The sequence below is a fragment of the Pinus tabuliformis genome, chromosome 5_2, assembly GCF_031772625.1.
Source record: "Pinus tabuliformis cultivar Carrire ecotype Pingquan chromosome 5_2, CPIR1, whole genome shotgun sequence".
NCBI lineage: Eukaryota > Viridiplantae > Streptophyta > Pinopsida > Pinales > Pinaceae > Pinus > Pinus tabuliformis.
This window is the reverse complement of record NC_142306.1, coordinates 543,840,069-543,853,473: the sequence shown is the minus strand read 5'-3', so window position 1 is coordinate 543,853,473 and position 13,405 is coordinate 543,840,069. Positions and strand designations below refer to the sequence as shown.

Genomic DNA, 13,405 nt, shown 5'->3' with positions numbered 1-13,405 from the left:
GATTTGATTTTCAATATAAGTAGCCATCCTTTTGGTAAGTTGATCTCTGGTGATCAATCTCCCTGTGCTGCTTAGTAAGCTGGGCAGTCCCTTTGCTTGCAGCATCCCCATTTTGAGTTTATACTCCTCCACCTCATCCTGTATTTCATAGCATTTTCTCTCCACAGTTTTCACATAATTTCTGAGAGTTAGCACCTTTTTAGTTGTGAGGATGGCCTATGTTCTGTTGTTGATGCCAATGGCTGCTAGCTCCTCTTTGTCTTGCCCGTTCAAAAAATCTATCAGTCTATTTGCCTACTCAGGTCTATTTCCCAACACTGTTTTGGCCCTCTGGATTTCTGTCTGTGCTTGGCCAATCAAATCCATTTGCTCATGGATTGTTTTGATGTATTTCCATTATTTGGTGATAGTTTGGCCAATATTACCCCATAAAATTCTTTTTATGTCAGCCATGGCACTTTCCAGATTTAGCTCCTTCTCTAGGGCCTTTATTTTTGTCCTTTAGGGCCTTTATTTCTCTGCCCTGTTCTGCTACAGTTACCTTTGATTTGTCATACTTGGCATCCAGTTCTGCGAATTTTTCCTTGGCCTTCTTTATCTCATTTGCCTGGAGCTCCATTTCCTTGATGGCATTAGTTAATTCTTCTATGCTTGCACTGGCATCTGGGGCCGTTGTTGTTCCTGCTGCTTTTGATGTGGGGGCCACTGCTGCCCCTGTAGTTGTTGCTGTTGTTGAAGTTGTTGGAGGAGCTTGGGATGTGGATTCTCCATGTTTATCTTGTAGTTCTCCTTCTAGCTCTTTCTCCAGATCGAGGACCTTCTGATTCAGCTACATGATGAGGTCCAGTTGTTCATCAACCTGCTTTTCCTTTTGTAGCTCTGCTGTCTGAGGGTGTTTTGTGGGCAGCAGCTTTAACCTCTTCTTTAGTGCATTGAGGTCATCCTCCTTTTTCTTCATAAGGGCCCTTACACCCTTTGGATCCTTAGGATCATGTCCTAGGTCTATGATAATGTCCTCCAAAGATTTTATTCTATTATCTTTGGCTAGGGAGGACATTCTCTCAAAATCCAACTGAGTGTTGGTATTTTTGAGTGACTCCTTCAGTTCATGGACCATGGTTGCCTTCTCCACCAAGGTTGCATAGACCATTTCTCCAGTCTGTTTGTGGAGTTCAATTTGGTCCATGGGGTGGATGTCCTTTGCCCTTACCTCCACCCTTGTCTTCACAAAATCTGCAACTGATCTCGGCTGCGGTACTGTAGGCCTGAAATGACTTAATATCATTTTTTCTTCTTTAATGTCATATACAGCCATTAATCTTTCTTGCTGGGCTGGTGTAGCATTCATAAATTGTTTGCACACCTCCACTCTTAGAAAATCATTATCTGCCTTGATTTGCTTAAAAGAAGCCTTAGTGCTTTTAGGCTTCTTGCTTTGCTGAGAAGAGGATGACACCTCCAAACCAAGTTGCAGGCCTTGCTCCTATTGGAATGAGCTGGTACCATTGTGCTGGCTTGCTTCCCTGTCTTTCCTTGAACTGTCAAGGAATTCCTCAGTGATGTCTTCAACTTCTGGGGAGTCAGCCCTTTGCCTTTTGGTCTCTGGCTGATGGGAGGATCCACTAATAGGAGTGGACTCTTCTCTGTCTCTTTTAGTACCCCTCTCCTCATGTGCTGGGGTCTGCAAAATTGGTGCTATTAGTGGCTCAGTTTGCGGAGGAGGAGTTTGCTCTTGCTGCTGTTCTGTTTGCTCCTCCCTCTGCAGCTCATTTTGCTGTTCAGTTTGCTGCTCGGTTGAAGGGGCAGCCTTCTCTTTCACTGCTTCCTCTTCAGCACCCATTATTCCTTTTCCTTTGTCTAAGCCTGGTGCTGTTGTAGAAGATGCTTGTGTGGCTGGTGCAGTCCTTGAGGTCGAGGTCCCCTCTCCTGCTGAATGAGGCCGTTTGAAGGGTACTTGCTGCACAGATTCTAGGTCAAGAGTCTTTTATAATTCCTTGAAATTCTTTATCATCATTTCTTCTTCAGTTAATTTGTCAACTATAGAATCCTGTAGCCATTCCTGTTGGTTGGCATATTTTTCAATATGGGGATAACTGCAATGCTTAATGCCTACTAGCCTGTACTTGACTCTCCTAGTAGAAATGAATCCTTCAGGGTCATAAGGGACCCACCGAAAACTATATGATAGCTAGTATTTGTCTTTGAGGATCTGGTCAGCCTCTTCCCAACCTTCCTTTTTATTCATGATGAAAGGGCCCAGCTGATGTTTGAACTTGAGGTGGGATTTCTTTTTGGAGCTATGGAAGTGGGTAAGGTCAGACTGAATCAACTGCCTATAATACTCAAGGGCAAATATCCTCATAGGCACATATTTTGGGAGCCTGAATGGACAAAGCTCACAGCCATAGACTCTGATGACTGTATAATCCTCATATAGGTACCAATCACCTATTTTGGACTTCTTGGAAAGCTGCAAAGCTTTCAGTATTTCAGTTGATATTCTGGGAGGAGGAGCCCTCATCAACAAGCAGGAGACAGGGTATACAAACTGGTCAATAAACTCACAATAGGAATAAGGTGAATTTTGGACTAGGTGATAGACAGATGTCCAGAAGATGACAGATCTTCTTTCCCCTCTATAATCCAGCTTTTTGATGTAGCATGGAAAAACCTGGGACTGATAATACATGAAAAGATGGTAGATGTAAGAGGAGTACTTGAAGACACCCTGTCTGTCCACTTTGCTCAACTGATCATGAATTTTGTTAGCTATGAACTTAGCAAAGTTAAACTTGCGGGCAGGGGGCTGGCCTCGACTATAAACAGATAACAAAACCAGCATTGTTCCATCCACATGCTCACTGGTTCAATACCCCAGCACATAAGAGATCATATCTAGTAGTAGTCTGCCTACTTCTGTAAAGGAGACATCCATATAGGGAGGTGGCCCTGCAGGCTGGCATTCAGGTTTCATGAATGTCCTGGTGACATTCTCAATCTCCTCACTAGTCATTTTGGCAGCAGCATCCAGCAGATAATTCATGGAAAAGGGAAATAGCAGCTCAGTCTGGTCAAAGTGGAGCATTTTATTAATGGATTCAAGATTGATGTGAAAGAGGATGCTCCGAGATGGAGACTTAATGGCTCTCTGCTGCACATCATAGTTTTCAGCACATAGGCACACAATCTGAGGGAAAGCATTGACAGAGGGGAGGCAGTAGTAAGGTAGGTTTCACTCCCATATCCCATAGGTGTCCTTGCCATTCAGATAGTCTTCTCTCAACTGCCTGAAGGTCTGCATGAAGTCCCTGTTACCCACAAAGTCTTCAATAAGGGAGTCCCTGTCAACAAGAGGCAAGGCCTCCAGGTCTTTGTTTGGTGCATTTAAAGGAGTAACATTGAGAGCTGTGGGTGCAGGGGCAGCCATTGTATAATCTGATTGTGAATAATGTAATTGCAGTGGTTTGCAAGGCTCCTCAGAGTTCAGTAATAGCCTCAATGTTGACAATGCTTGAACTCTTCTTCACAGTGAAAGAGGCCAGCTTGTTTCTGCAGGTTTTAGTAAATTCACAGGGGTTGTGAATTGTTAGGAATGATTTGCAGAGGGTGTACAGGATTTATTTTGGTTAATTTGCAGCTGGCCTGTACTCGGCAAAAGGGAACAATGCCGAGCACCTCGAAGACAATTTTATGGTTTTGGTCCGTGGAACGACTATTTCAATGTCGAATTATAGTTCAGGGGCAATGTAGGTTATTTTAGTTGACTCTCAGGTAGCATATAGAGTTGAATTTAGGATTTTGACAAGTGTTCAATGGTGAATTAGCAGAGAAATGGCATGCATGGGGCAAAACATGAGATTTACGGTGAATACCTGGATAAACGCTCGACAAGCCTGCGGGCCGAACCATGAAGGCTTTGTGGTAGTTGATTTGATGAGTTGGCACGGTCGAAATTTCGAATTTGGAGGTCCGGAAGCGAGTTGGTGGTGAGGCAGCGACAAGATTTCTTTGCAATTCGCTTTGAAAATGACACAAAACGGTTATTTTGGGCGTTTATACCGACCAATTTGGAAAAAATAAGTAATTGGCGCCTTTCCGCCGATGACGTCAGCATGACGTCACGGCGGGCCCGAGTACGGAAAACGTGGACGCTGATCTGGAGGCTAGCGTGCCTGGACGAGGTGGCAAGCGGATATGGCGGCATGGTCGCGTGGAGGGCCACGGGGCGCGGGGGCGGGCGGACGGAACATGACGTCAGGATGGCGTGAGGGTGACGTGCGCCGGATGGGCAGTAACAGGGAGGCGGTAAGCGGGTTCCCCGCACCACCTTTGGGCAAAGGTGGTATCGGGGAGGGGGGCTCCGAACAACCCCCCCACTTGCCACGCGTCCAGGGTACGACACCCAAAACCACTTTCCCCGGACGCTAAAGGTCGGCAGGTCAGGGAGCGCAAATGACCGCCCACCGTTTAGATCTTGGGCGGCAGGGATCGGATGGCTGGCAGGTCCTCCGACGAATCGTGCAGGTTGGGGGGTCCCGCCGGTTTATTTAAATATTCAATTAAATACCTTCGGCGGAAAACTTTAGGATTGTGGGTTTTCGTGGGTTTTTGGGGTTAATTTGTGAAAAAGGGTTTATGGAGGGTTTTTAGAAGAGGTGAGGTTTGGGCTTATGGAGAGGTTATTGCTCTTAACCAGGGGTTAGAGTAATCCCTTGACAGGGTTGAGCATAGTCCCAGGTGGACTAAAGTCTCCCTTAGACAGACATATTTAGCTATAATGCTAAAAGGAGGATATTTATAGAGTGCTTGGGGTTTATACACCATGGTGTTAATAATACTAGGGAAAGGGTGACATAGGGGATTCACATAATAGAGTTAGAGTTAATATGGGCGAAAATGTGAATGAGGGGGAAAATCACTAAGTTTATTTGAAACTTACTCAGTTTAGGGAGTAGATCAAAATGAAAAGAATTTTTAGACAAGAAATGTGGCTTTTCAATGAATAAAACCACCATCAAACCTCAAGTTTTTCTAAGCATTTCAATTGATGAGGGGATGTTAGTAATGAGTGGGGAAAGGGGTAATTGGGAAGTTAGACATGCTTCTTTGTTTTTCTTTTCTCATCTTGACCATTAAGGTTAAATCTGAAATGAATACCACTTCTGCAACCCCATCTACTTACCCCTCTAATTTGCCTAGCATTTTTTGTTTCTTCTTGGAGGGTGCACTTAGGCTTGCAGACCCTTACTTGCCTTTTCTTTTCTTTGGCTTTTCCTTTTGTTTTTTCTATCTACTTCTACCCTTATTTCTTCCAAGGTCCCAGATTAAGCTGTTGGGAGCCTTTCTTCTCTACCTAAACTACTTGTCTGCCAAGATTAAACAGTTTGGACAGACTTCTTTCTCTATTCTACAACTAAAAATTTAAAACATGACATGATCCAGATTAGACTGTTGGACCATCCATCAAAATTTAAGTCCATACCAAGCTATAAGCACAGATTGTATTCTCTTGGAAATATGTGATCTTTGAATCATCAAAGCAGAGCATATTTGGACCTTTTCAGTGCCAATCATGAAATATGAAACCTATTGGTATAGGTAGCTAACACCACCCAGAAAATAGTGCCTGAATTTTTTGGAGTGCGTATACCATGGCTAATCCTTCGCCCTTTGTATTGGAATAGTTTTTCTCAGCCTTGGACAAATTCCTACTTGTGAATGCTATAGGATGGTCCAATTCCCCCTCACTCACTTGTGTCAGCATGGCCCCTAGTGCAATACATGAGGCATCCATGTGCACATGAAATTCCTTCTTCCAGTCTCGGAAGACTAGGATTGGCTCAGTGAACATTTTCTCTTTCAGCAAGTCCAAGCTCTTCTGGCATTCATCACTCCAATAGAATGTAGCATCCTTTTTCAACAATTTCTCTATGGGCACGATGATCTGGAAATAGCTCTTGATGAACTTCCTATAATAGTCAGTATGCCCTAGAGTTGCATGCAGGTGTTTCACATTCCTTGGCACCTCCAAGTTTATTATGACTACGATCTTCATGGGGTCTGCCATCAATCCTTGTCTGCATACCAAATGACCGAGCAGGATCCCGAAAGGGACAAAAAACAGACACTTCCTTAGATTGAGCATGATCTGATATCTTCGACATGTATCTAACATTAAGCATAGAATTGCCACATGACACTTGACTAATCCAAAAACTATCCAATCGTCAAAGTATACCTCCATAAACTTATGAATGAAGTCTTTGAATGGCACAATGATTAAGTGTGAAAATATTGCTGGTGCATCTTTTAGCCCAAAAGGCATTACAGTGTACTAAAAACATCCTCACTCATTCACAAAGGTCATCTTGCTTCTATCCTCAGGTGCAATTTTGATCTGATGGTACCCAGAGAACCCGCCAGTGAAAGAGTATGCTTCTTAGCCACCTACAATATCCTGGACCTCATTAGTGAACAGGTTCGGGAAGGGATCATGCACACAAGCATCATTCAGTGTCTGGAGATTCACGCATATCCTTATTTCTTCCTTCTGTTTCTTTTCCTGAACCACTATCGGGCTTAACCAGTCAGATTCCTCCACTGGTTCAATAATTCCTTCTACAAGCATCTTATCTAACTGAGCATGAACCCTTTCCTTATACTTAGGATTAAGGCAATAAAACCTTTGTTTTACAGGTTTCGTGTCTAGTTTCAGGGTGATCTTTATGACACCTAGGTCTCCTATTATCCCTTTTAAATCAGACAACTTCATGGGGAACAAATCCTGATATTCGCAGAGGAGCTGAGTGACTTTGTCTATTGTCGCGTCATCCCAATAGTCCCCAATCTTTGAAAATTTTTGTTTCTACTCTGTGCCAATGTTAACCTACCTAGTTTTCAGTGTTGCGGTTATGTATGGATCCTCTATCTGTAGATCTTCAACCTCGCAGTGACCTTTAGTTTCTGGAATATTAATCTTTCTAGGATCCTTTTCTTCTTCTCCAGCAGTCACATTATAGCATTCTAGTGCGTGACTTAGCTGGGTAGTCCAATCAGGCTAGACCAGGTCGAAGGGGTCTCGCGGTATCCTAAAAATCATTGCTTTAACCTCCTATAGTGTCACGTTAATATGGTCAAACCCATCCTCAAAGATGAACGTCATTATAAATCCCTGACACAATATGTCCCACTTTTCAATGCCATGGCGAAGCTCTGTTTCCAAGTACCAATTCATTGGTATGACATCTAGGGTATAAAAAAATAGATGCACCCATTTAGGCTTGGGCTTCGCTCCATAAGCCTTAGTCCATTTGGCCAGGTGATCATGCAAATCATCCCTTCCATCATACTTATCTATCATCCGCACTTTTGGCTACCCAAAACATATTCTCATCATCCTCCTATAGTCTTTCCAATCACTGAAATTATCCTTCTGCATACCCCACCATCTTGCAGGCGTAGCACACAGTACCCAGTCCAAGGCTTGGAAATGATGTTTCTCCGACACTTCTCTCTCAAATGCATCCAAAAAGAAATCAACATCAGTTTGTCCATTATAGTGAGGTAGATCCCTAACTTCAGATGACACGCAACGCAATGAATTGGTCATCATATTACAACACATCATAAATACGTCATGTAGTCGGTTCTTCCAATGCTCTAATTCTTTGTCTAAATTTGATGTGCATGAGCTCTCGCGGTCCCATGCAATATGTCTGTCCACTATCGGATTTACCCAATCCTAGTCTCGCGCCATTATCTTGTAAATCTAGTCTAGATCATCATCACTTTCATAATCTTGGACTCGTTCTGTATAATGCAGGGTAGGGATTACCCCATTCATGTCAGTAGCCCAATCGATTCTAAGGAGTGCAGGGTAGGGATTTCTATCATCCACAATCTCTATTACTTCAAAATTCACCAGTGCACTCGCGTCCTCTATGTCAACTATTACCCCTTGCAGCCTCCCCATTGGGATAATTTTCTCAGATTCGCCATTATTAACTGGATTGGAGACCACTAGAGCACAAGTCTCCCCATTCTTTCCCATGTCTATTTCAGCAAAACATTCGTGTTGGACCCCAGATCCAGGATAACTTGGTCCATCTTGTATTACCCTATCTGCATGGTGAGTCTCATTTCATGCCCAGTCCTTTCCTTGTGCTTGCCAAGCTTCCTGACCATGCGCAGTTCACCAGTAGCGCCATCGTTAACAGTTCACCCATTGATTAGTTCCTGCAGGGCCTTCACAGCCTTACTGTCACTAAGCAGCTTCATGCAGGTCTCCAAGAATGTGGTAATCATGGATGGGTGCATTTCTTCAGCTGGCTTCTCCTGACTTCTTGAGGTAGAGACCTCAGTGAAGCTTTTCTTTTCTTCCATAGATGTTTCTTTTGTGCACTCCAAATCAAACCCACTCTCTTTTTTTGGTGCTTTGCAGATCCATTCGCTTTTTGCAGGCCGCTTGCCTCTATCCTCCCCCATATAGTTCCACTTCACAACATGTTGTTTACCTTAGGGTCTTCCTCGAGAGGCTCAACCCTCATCATCTGGAGCTTCTACGTCGGTTGCAGAGGCTACCCCCCCTTTTCGTAAATCTTGGCCAATAATATTGGGCAATCCACACTCGCATGGTCAAACTGAGTACAGTAGTGGCATGGCAATCGCGTCATATTTGGATAGTCCCTCTCTTAGTGTCTTGGGCCTCCACAATCATAACAAATCAGTTGTCCTCGACCTTTACTAGGCCCTCCTCCACCTTAGCCTCGGCCATGCCCCTGATACTCACCTCACGTTCCCCCAATGCCTTGGTCTGGAGGTCTCGTTTCTTCCTGCACCCTGTATGCAGGTGTCCTATGCGTCATCAATTCGTAACTTTGACAATTGTGCTCATCATGACCTACTGATTAACATAAATTGCAAAAGAGATGTTGTGGTGCATGCACGAATTTCTGCAGCAAATGGCAATTTTCAGTCGCATGTTCCCCAGCCACTTGGCATATAGCGCAACATAGCACAAACCCTTCACTTGGCCTTGTCACAACGTCTAGTCGTAGAGGCATTAGTCCCCATGCTGCAACATAGTTCACGAAGACTCGGTAGTGATCCTTGTCATGCCCCTAACCCTTTCATTTTAAGGACCAAACTTCTTCATGCACCTCTAGCCAAGTTGTCCTCTCTTGCTTCATACTTTGCATTTCAACACGAAGGTTTTGCAACTTCGCATGAATCTGCTAAACCCCCAGATTAGCATATTGCATTGGTGTCTCATGCAGCCTCATCGCAATTTCTAGAGCTTCTGCCGATTTCAAATCTTATTTTGTGATAGCGTAAGCCTTAGGTGGGGTAGAAGTGAGGCCACAAACCATTCACGGTGCTTCCCATCAGTTAGGTTCATGTTGACTTCATGGATTGTACACTTCAGTCTTTGATCCAAATCCCTAGGTGTCTCCCCCAGATTCATCATGATCTTCTTGGATCCCATAATCGACTGCACTTGAGACTTTGGTCTAGTGAATTCTCTATTCAACGTGGCCTGAATATCTGCTAACGAAGAGGTTTCATTATCAGTACTGTAATTAATGTATCACGTTAGTGCGCAGTCCTTCAAGGCAGTAACCAGCATGGATTTCTTCAGCTGGTCATCGATGATACCTTGGGCTTTCCATACAACCTTCACGATGAACCAAAATTGGTTTGGATCTTCATTCCCTACACCCTTGAATATAGACAGTTTTATAGTTCACCATATTGAAGAGTGGTGGAGGTGGGGGTGGTGTGGGCGATGGGGTGAGAGGTGGAGGTGAGGATGGAGGTTGTGTGGATGGATGGGATGAGGATGGAGGTAGTGTAGGTATTCATAGGAACCCTTGTCTTATCAGCTGCACAACACTCAGTGGAGAAGACTATGCTGCTCCTTTGTCATCACTTAAAGGAGGCCCGATCAGTGGGCTATACTCAGGGCCTTTTCTTCCTTTGTCCTTGAAACAAATTCTGCTTTGTGTAGCTCCAAACATCAAGGTAACCACATAACCTGTTGTTCACACAAGAGAATCTTAATCCAAGTATTTAATGACTTTAAATACTTACCTTGCAGTCCTTTAAAGAAGCGGAATTCTGCTTCGTTGTAACTGATAGAGGTATCGACCGTGAACTCTGTCACAAATACTCCTATGATGTGGTCGAGCCAATGGTTGATAGTGCATGTGATCTTATCTTCAGAAGCTTCTAATCTTCTTACTAACTCTGGTGTCCAAACAATCATATTGTTAAGCCTCCACCTTCCTTTGCCGTCTGCCAACTTCGCGATCCACTCATATAACTCAACCGGGAAGGAACAGAAGAAGATTTTGTGTATCTCTGTGTATAGGTATTTTTCCAACCATTGTTCTTTCGTCAATCGTGGGTTCTTGTTTTCTTGCACCGCTAATTCATGGATATTTCTCAGTTGGATTCCAATGATACGACATCACACATCTCGTTATGTAGATCTCGGTCTCGACAACAGAACCATTTGTTGGCTTGATGGAACCTAACCCAGGTTCACCATTAGGCAGCCAAGAAAATCCCTAGACTACTGGCCCTTTTGACATTAGTCCATGGAGTGTGGACTGAAGTCTCACCCGAAGCAGTATTGAGGGATGCAGGAACCAAGTTTCTGCACCCTGAGATAGTTGTGATGTGAGTTTTCTACCTTAATCCTTGACTTTGCATAGATCGATAAGCCCTTAGGGCTTATCGATGTATCTCCTCTTTGACCTTTCATAACCTCCACGAAGATATTTAGTTGTCCTTCACGCAACCCTAAACAACAATCCAGGCACTTACATGCCTCTGCGACTATGTTACTGTCTTGTTTCCCTAATTATATTAGTGGTTATCCAACTTTATCATACAATTAAGATTACCCTTTTGTAAACATAGATTATTACTTGCATTCAAATAACAGATAGAAATAGATACATTGGCGCATCAACTTAACATTATAATGTAAACCCAGATCTTAACATATTATAATAAGATGCAATAATCAGAGACAGAAAACACAGTAATTCCAGAACACTTCTCTTTATTTATAATTCAATTTACCAGTACAGACTCTATCCATCTTGCACACATAGCTACAGAGGTCTGCACACTCAGCTATGTAATTCCACCCTAGGCCTCAACTCTTTCTCTTATCTCACCCAAGCTTACCAATGACTCATGACTTCTAACTTACTTACTATACTTGTCTACTTAGATCTTCAAGACTTCCCTTTTTATACAATCCCATGGTCTACGAACCATGAGTAGATCTCCAAAACCAACACGTCTTATCTAGACTAAGGGCGGAAAACCCTTTTAACTTTAGACATCTCCACACTCCCTGACCACAAAACGCAGAGAATTTACATTTCTTTACACAAAATTTGGGCCTTCTGCCCCAAAACTTGGGTGTTTAACCCCACAATTGACCCCTAGGGTACTCGTTCCCAACAACTGATATGTGTTCACATGGAGTCTCGACATATGATGATCTGAAAACTTATGACATGCAGATCATCCAACATATCAACAGAAGTTGAGGAAAGTACATCCGTCGCTTGAAACCCTCATACAGAAAGATCTTACTAAGCTATTGGATGCATGGGTCTCCAACCTTGTTCCTGTACAAAATAAGTCTGGGAAAATTTGGTTGTGTGTCAATTTTTGGAACATAAACCACACCTCAGACAAAGAGAACTATCCTGTTCCGTCCATGGACCATATTTTACAAACAGTATCTATGGCACAAATTTTTTCTCTCCTTGATGGTTTCTCAGGATACAATCAGGTTCTGGTAGCAGAATGTGATAGACTCAAAACTACTTTACGTAACAAGTGGGGTATGTTCGCTTATACACAAATTTCGTTTGGGTTGTAAACATAAGCGCAACATTTTAGCGCACTATGGATATCACCTTTCACAAAATCATTGGACAGAGCGTGGTGTTATACCTCGATGATGTGACTATGTTCTTAAGAAGATGAGAAGACCACATACGCCATCTAAAGAAAATCTTTGAGTGATGCTAAAGATATGGGATTTCCTTGAATCCCAAGAAGAGTATATTGGTAGTGTCAAAGGGGAACCTCCTTAGACAATTTGTTGCCAAGAGTGGGATCAAGGTGGATCCAGATCGGGCTCAAGCCATTACACAGATTCCTCACCTAGTCAACAAGAAAGCCATGCAATCCTTCTTGGGCAAGATAAACTTCCTCCGAAAGTTCATCTCAGATTATGTATAGATAGTTAAGCCCATGCAATAACTGATCAAGAAATATGTAGTTTACACCTAGGGTAATAAGGAAAAGTGTGCATTCACCCAGATCAAGCAAGCCATTGTGGAAGCACATGCGCTCTACAGCCCAGATTTCAAGAAATATTTCCTGCTATCCTTCACTTTCGATAAATCACTAGCTGCATTACTCACTCAGAAAGATGAAGCTAATGATGAACGTCCCGTCTCTTTCAGGAGTGCAAACATGTAGGGACTAGAGCTCAACTACCCCACCATTGACAAGAAACCTTATGTAGTTTATAAGGTGGTGAAACACTTCAGGCCCTACTTGTTGAAAAACCACTACATAGTCTTCTTCCCCCACCAAGTAGTCTGCACATTTCTTGTACAACAAGAACTGGTTGAATGATGTGTGAGCTAGATGACAGGCTTACAGGAACATGATCTTGAAATCAAACCAGTACACATGATCAAAGGACATGGGCTCTATAGACTTGTAGCTGAAGTAGTGCACGATCCGTAGAACGTAGAAGAGCTCGCAAGCTGGGAGCAAGAGATTGAGATGTATGACATAAGTTGAGCAACACCGACTGAAGAAGAAACCTCTTGGTATGCAGATGTACGTCGGTACCTTGAGCATGTCACCATACCTTCTCACTTTTCTATCAGATAGAAGACAGCACTGCACCTGAAAGCCTTAGCATATCAATTTTTGCACGGAGTGCTTTACAGAAAGCACAGTAATGGAGTTTTGCTCAGGTGCCTGGAGGCACATGAATCAGAGAAGGTATTTCAAGATTTGCATGACGAACCCGCCGGGGGTCACTTTGCGGGAAATACCATGGCTCAAAAATTTATGAGAGCTAGTTTTTACTGGCCCACATTGTTCAAGGATGCACATGCTTATGCTTGCAAGTGTCTGGTATTTCAAATATGTGCTGACAGAACATGAAGATAAGCATCCCCACTGCACCCTATTGTAGTGACGGAACCATTCCAACAATGGGGCTTGGAAATCATTGGGGAATTTTTCCCTCATTCATCAAAACAACACCGCTATATCCTAACAACAAATGACTACTTCACACGATGGACAGAAGCAGTTCTGCTCAAGCAAGTGAATGACCAGGAGGTCATCAACT

At 43.2% G+C, this 13,405-nt stretch overlaps 1 pseudogene; it reads left to right on the top strand.

The window, feature by feature from the left end:
• The window catches only part of LOC149160098 (calcium-transporting ATPase, endoplasmic reticulum-type pseudogene), a 29,759-nt pseudogene extending 26,177 nt beyond the window's left edge, over positions 1–3,582 (top strand).
• The last annotated feature ends 9,823 nt before the right edge of the window (positions 3,583–13,405 follow it).